This window comes from Branchiostoma floridae, chromosome 13 (genome assembly GCF_000003815.2).
Source record: "Branchiostoma floridae strain S238N-H82 chromosome 13, Bfl_VNyyK, whole genome shotgun sequence".
NCBI lineage: Eukaryota > Metazoa > Chordata > Leptocardii > Amphioxiformes > Branchiostomatidae > Branchiostoma > Branchiostoma floridae.
The window spans coordinates 21,058,191-21,065,691 of NC_049991.1; positions in this window are offsets into that span (position 1 = coordinate 21,058,191).

Sequence of the window (7,501 nt, forward strand, 5' to 3'; positions counted from 1 at the left end):
ATCTCCAAGCAGATGTGAGGATCCGTCCGGTGTGGTTCACGTGCTTTTGAAACATCTTGCACCCCTTGTTTGTTTTTCAAGCATTCGCTTCCTGCCTATTATGGTGTAGTCTGTGTTGCACACACACACACACACACACACACACACACACACATACACACACACACCAACACACACACTCACACACACACACACACACACACACACACCAACACACACACACCAACACACACACACACACACACACATCAACACACACCAACACACACACACACCAGACCTTGGCTCGACTGAAAACAAAGCCTTCTTGTCGAAGGTAATAACAACTCATTTCCTCCTGTATGCAATCTTCAAGCCTTCAAAACCAGTGTTCACTGCTATCTCCTAGCATAATAATTCACCGTCTTTTAACTTTGTTCATTGCCTAGATATTAAACACAGTTCCAAAGACCAAAACAACATCCCCGACTGATAAAATTGGCTCGGAAATTCACCATAGAAATTGTGAGCTTGTTGTAGACATAGTTTACCTGTGTTTACACCTATTGCCATAGTACAGGTCATAACAATAACTATAAAAAATAATAACCCGGTATTGTTGCCACCAGCCACTGCCATCAATGTTACAAACGTCATAAGTTAACGTATGGGGTGGACTGGCCAGTGGTTCCCTGATATGTCCCCTAATTTGGATAGATGTTCAAACTTTTCATCAAACTATCAAGGGAGACATCGCAAAATGATAAATAAATTTACTGGCTGTTAAATCTCTAAGGGACCAACAAACTAGGCTTCGAGACTAAAGTGATCCTGAAGTGTCATGTTGGTTTTCCCCGCCGAAATTTGGTATCCCATACAGCAACACCCGATCGGCGGAACACGGATAACGTTACATACATGGAGAGATTTATAACATATTTCATCGTTTGCAATAAAATTGGTGATAATGATCTATAGATATAGATTCATATTAATTTGATTCCTTATTTGATATAAACCATGATATAAACCAGGCATTTGGTATAAGATACTTTGGGAAAATCACATTTAAGACGACGATTCACTGCAACATGTAGTATAAATGAATAGCTAGTGTGGTGACATGATGTACTGTGAAAGGAAATTAACGTTGATGTCCTTCAAAATAATTACCCTGCATTGTTGCCAACAGCCCGGTGACTACCCAGCATGTCACCTCATTCTAAAATATTTTCTGTAGTTTTTGTTAAGAATATTCCAAGCTTCCTCCCTAACTCTGACTTATGTAAGGCGTGGGACTACATTACAGTAGAGGAGAGTTAGTTCTAGATGTTAAAATATAAAAGTTGAAGAAGCTTTCCAGAAAACAGCCTGGGTGAACATTGATAAACCGGTAATTTTTGTTTCAAAATTAATCGATGATACTAAAGAAGCTAAAAGAAAATAAACTGTAATGAAACTTTAAAAAAAAAACGGAAAAGAAAACTAGTTGCCGTTGCTAGGTGACCACAGCGCCTTTTGTCCGCTCGTTTGCCAACTGTTGACACATAGCAACGGTTGGGCCACCTAACTGTTTAAACAGGGAGGGGGGGGGGGTGTACAAATTATTTCAATATTACAGGTTGCGGTGCAAAACGTCCATAATGCATACCATACCAGGGTATGTGTACAAATCCAAGTCATAAAATAAAAAGTATAATGTTACGACAACGTCCGCGACTATTTTGTAGCAAATTCTGGAACTTTTTCATACCCATTGTGGCGATGGTTTCGTCCCCCAGTAACAGGTCTCTGTTACGCAGTTAGAGATCGGCCAGTCGTTGGTGTATCTGCTCGTCTAGTTGTCTGAGCTGTTCCGAAGAAGAATAGCTGAGACACAATTGGCGGTGGTATAGGATAACCGACTTCTGTTTGATCCGATCGGATAGAAATTGATTCAGCTTACTTTTGTTTTGTAGTTTTTTTTTTCCTGTGTAAACTGTAGTCGACAACTGCAAAGTGCACCGAAAGACACACCGTACCTCCCCGTCCATCGGGGAGGGTTTGTCGTGCTGCTCCGGAGATATAGACTTTGGCGGTGGTAGGCCAATAGGATGCAGGCTGATCCTGAGTTTTTTTTTTTTTTTTTTTAACTAAACCTTAATAATGGACACGTAGTTGAGACATTGGCGGTGGTGATCCAATGGGATATATAGAAGCTGACTTTTTTCATTATCTAAACTTTTTATTTTAACTTTTTACTGTGGAAACTGTAGAGGACCTATAGAGGAAAGTCTATCGTCAGACAGGCCGTGCCTCCCCGCCAGCCGGGGAGGGTTTGTTTATTTTAAATTTGTGGACTTTTGGACGTTTCTACTGGAGTAACTCCGACGGAAAGCAACCGAGGAAAATGTCCGTTCTGCGTCTGTTCTGTGCCGTTGTGATCGCCTGTTCCTGTTTCCTAACTGGCGGCCGTGGACAAGGTGAGTTCATTTTTTTTACAACAAACGCACACATTAAATACAGTTTAACAAGTGACCGTTACGTAGGTAACACACTTTGTGACGTAATTATGGTTTGTCAGTAGTGTTGTGTGTGACATTGTGCTTATTATTTACCAACAACCATACTGTTACATTCTAATAAACCAACAACCATTGGCCCGCGGCATCAGATGTTGCCGTGCATTTACCATAGATATGTGGTAGTTATGATACTCAAAATACAACAAAATTTGTCAGGAATACCAGAAACAGTTGGTTGGTCCACGATGTCAATTTTTGTCGTTTCACCACACATGATTCGACGAACATATGTTTAATCACATCCGTAACTTCCGCCCGGCGGCGTCAGTTATGACTATATTACAACACCGATGATATTGACAGTCCCAAACATCGAATATGATGAACAAAAAGAACGAAACGAAACCCAAACAGTCCAATTTACAGAGAATATAGCGGCGATTTGGGAAATATTACGAGCGAACGACATGCAAAAGAAACGTTAAGACTTTACTTGACTGTCACACGACAAGTCACGTAAATATCCGATACAACTCGATCTATCCCAGAATCAACTGGTACTAGATTGGGGGTTGAAAATCACCGAGAGGCATGCAGGTACCGTACGGTCTTCAATGTTGCGAGACAGATTAGGAATGCTGCTGGTACCCTACGCTGATGCTGTACGCTACCCAAGCGCGCGATGCCGATATGGTAACCTAAAATCCAGTCCTTACGTGGCTTGGGTGGCCTGCGTATACGTAGCTAGTATAGGCTCTCTACGGGGCAGATAAAGCTTTCTGCCGCCGGGGCGATCGTCTGCGCCCGGTAGGATTTTCACTCCGTGTTTTTTTACAAGACTTACCAGATTCTGACTGTGTGCGAACAGCAAAACCCACGGCACTCATAATGGTCTTGACACATGATAGGTAAGGGATAGATAGGGATTGCTGTGAAAAATGCTGCTATCTTGCTACCGAAAGGATGTCTTAGAATAATTGTTAGATCCTTGACACCTGTTGCTTCCATCATAGTCTGCATGAAAATTCACACCTCACCTTAGCTCACCTCAACTCTCTTATACTGTAAATGCATTTAAGTTCGTGGGGATTTAATTTCGCGGTATCGGGAAAGGGGACTTTTCGTGGTGGTTTTAATTTCGCGGTATCACCATGCACTGTAGTCTCTTATTGCCATAAAAAAATGTTCGCGGTGGTTTTAAGTTCGCGGTGAAGTGGCCACCGTAAAAACCGCGAACATAAAACCACCGCGAACATTTCTGCATTTACAGTATATCTCGTGACGTCTGGATTGGTTGTTTAGGCACCATGACGACTGTTCCATTGAAAATTATACGGCATTGAAATTGTACAACAGCCTAGAACTAATGTGTCTGCGCCATTACCAAAATCGAGCGCTTGTTGAAAACAGCGCCCTTTCTATTATGCGTGGTTAGATGGGTATTAGTACAGGGACTGGCACAAAACTGGCATTTCTTTTTTAGGAAAAACTAACAGGAAAAAGATCAGTTATTGGTCATATTTTGTCTTTTGAATAAATACCCGGTCGGCAGTGTAACGGACTTCCCTGAAAAGACGGATAATATTTTTCATCAAGCTCTTTAGTCTTACTTTAGGTCAAGTATACTAGTAAGGCATCATACATGTAATGTCATTCATAGCATGGCTAAAATGTAAGCCTTTGGTCTACCGGTCCAGATATAAGGTTAGGCATTTTTTATTACTATTGACTGTCCATGAAAAAATTGCATGCTACAATATACAGTCAAACCTGTCCTGAGCAACCACTCGAGGGACTGAGCAAAAATGGTTGCTGAGGACAGGCGGTTCCTCCTGACAAGTTGGTTGGTTGGCGAAAAAAAATAATACTGTTTGCATGATATACACCTTTCAGTTAGTTCCACAGGAAACATATCTATAACAGATACACACAGTTTTTAATCTCCAAGCTGTTATGTAAACAAACTTTTAAAAAACATTGTTTAACAATCAAAGCTGAGTTTGTCTAACAATCAAACATGGTTTGTTTTGTGGTTGTCTGTTTCTTGAACATCCCAAATAAGTGCTTTCAATCTTTCTATGAGCATGTCAAAAGTCCCACTGATAATTATTTTGCTCGGTGCACATTGTTAAGGTAGTCAGGAGGTATGCCTGAGCAAGATTTCTTTCCGAAAAATAACCATCAATGTTATAATTAGTAGATATGTACTTCTATTTTTATAATATAACAGACTTGGCCATCAAATGTTGCTATTTGTTGGTCAAGTTTCAAGGTCAAAGCAGCTGTCTCAAATTAAACAAAAATTTCAAACTCTTTACAGCTTTTCAAACTTGACATCATTGGATAGGTCTTAGTGAAAGAAATAAAATGGTTTTTATTGCAAAAAAAACGGACATACTGTTAGAGAGCCATCAAAGGCCTGAAAATTACACCATATTTGCTCCGGATCAGCTAATTAAATATGCAGGATTACAATATCTCCGCAGTCATACACGATACAAGGAAAAAACTTGGTATACTGGGGCTTTGTAACATGCTGAATTGAACTTTGGCCATGAAATTTACATATCTAATTCAGAAATGATAAATAATCCTGAATAATTGAGTTCCAGGGGTAATAAAATCTAAGTCAGCTAATTAAATATGCAAAAACACCATATTTTCCCTCTCCTTGAAGATACAAGAACAAAACTTGGTATACGGAGGTTTTGGCACATGCCGAATACAAATCTGACTTCAAAATATCATTTTGATCTTTTTACGACCTATAAAAATGGATTGCGTCACTACTACCACCACAATGTGATTATCGGAGCGACACGCCCCAAAAACTGTTCATCAAAACCAGGCAAAATGAATCTTATTTTGAAATATACCCTGTAAGGTAGAATGTCTCGCGCAGCCGCCTCGAATGGGTGCTATTTAGTGCTCCCAATTGCTGGTAGCGTAAGAGGTAATTAAAATTCGATAAGAAAAATTAAAAAAAATCAGCATTACAAGATATGACAAGATCCACGCACAGATCTTTCTAAATCACCATTATATACATTACTGTAAAGTATCAACAACAATTGTCGAATTACAAGCGGGGCAAAACACTTTTCTGTCATTTCCCCCCAAATGGGCGTGGCCATATAGCTCTCTATCACATCATCATGACGTCATGTTAATTTGCATAAAGGTGATTTATGCAAAGGTACTTCCTAAAAGAAACTAAAGGCCCATGCATTATCCAAACATGATATTTTCATAACACCAAAAACACCCCCAACGCCTCAGTTACCACTCTTTATGGCCTTAATATGCTTGACTGATATTCACTTTCATAAGGAAAAGAAGTTTCAAAGTCCAGGGTAACTGTGCCCAAATAACTCCACATATCTCGTAAAATGGCTTCTAGCTGCTGTCAATCAAGTTTGGTTGTTGATGGCAGGTTGAATGCCCCTTTGGGACTATCAAAAAGTGGTTACCCACTCCTGGGGCGATAGTAGTAGTGACTTACACTCTTGAAGAAGGAAAGGCACAAAAAAGAGAGAGACAGACAAACAATGCAGTCCCCAAACGACAGGAAGAGCATGTACCCTAGTTCTCTGATGAATTTCTATGAAACAAAAACAAGACTTATACCAGATTCTGACTGTGTGCGAACAGCAAAACCCACGGCACTCAAAATGGTCTTGACACATGATAGGTCGAGGATAGATAGGGATTGCTGTGAAAAATGCTGCTATCGAAAAGGATGTCTTAGAATAATTGTTAGATCCTTGTCAGATGTTGCTTCCATCATAGCCTGCATGAAAATTCTCACCTCACCTCACCTCACCTATATATCCCATTACCTCTGGATTGGTTGTTTAGGCACCATGACGACTATTCCATTGAAAATTCTACGGCATTGAAAATGTACAACAGCCTAGAACTAACGTGTCTGCGCCATTACCAAAATCAAGCGCCAGTTGAAAACAGCGCCCTCTCTATTATGTGTGGTTAGGTGGGTATTAGTACAGGGACTGGCACAAAACTGGCATTTCTTATTCAGGAAAAACTAACAGGAAAGAGATCAGTTATTTGTCTTTAAGAGGACACAGTTTGCTGATTTTGCTAATATTGAACAGTCAGCAGCCATGCCAAATGAGAAAAAGGGGAAGTGTGAAATAAAATGAAATGTAGAATGTTACACCTCTGTTTCCTATTTGCATGCACATAAGTTGTTGATAATGAAAATGTTCTTCCAGTGTGCAGTTTCAACATACACATGTATACAGACGGTAACTTGCAGCACTCACAGAGACCTCTACACATGCTTTGCTCTCCAAAATAGTACTATAATAGGTCTGGACCTGGACCTAATCCTCTGGACATGAACCATGGTGTCGTCCTTACCGTGGTGTCATATTGGCCTAGCAGTTATGCTGTTTGCCCTTGGGAAAGGCTCTTGACATTACATTCCTCACTTCGGTTAGGTGGAAATGGGTACCTGCATGTAACTGTGGTTATGTACATCCCTCTGATAGGACATACATAGACGGATGGGCAGACGGAAAGATGGATGGATAAATGGATCATAAATTTGAATAAATAGATGGATCATGGATATATCAGAGATGGATGGATAAATAGATGCGTGTGTACATATGGAATTTAGCCTGAGAACTATCCTCCATTGTAACCACTGGCTACTGACGTGGCAATACTTACTTAATCCTGTTCAATGTACCAAGTACTAATAGGGGGTGCCAAAGCAGAGGGCCAAAGTAAAACAATTCCCAGGCTAGACTATTGAATTTATCTCTCCTCAAAACTTGCAAGAAATAATGTACAGCTTGTTTAAATTGTGGAATGGCTCAAAGTTTAACCTAAGATTATAGATCAATCAGTCATGCCAGTGTCAGTAGCAACGTTAAATTCAGGCTCAAGGCAATGTAGCACATTAGTGTGCCAGACATTCTTCAGCATCACTTTGCATTTGCCAGTTTGTCTACCAAACTGCAACTTACTGTATACAGAATAACTGCTTT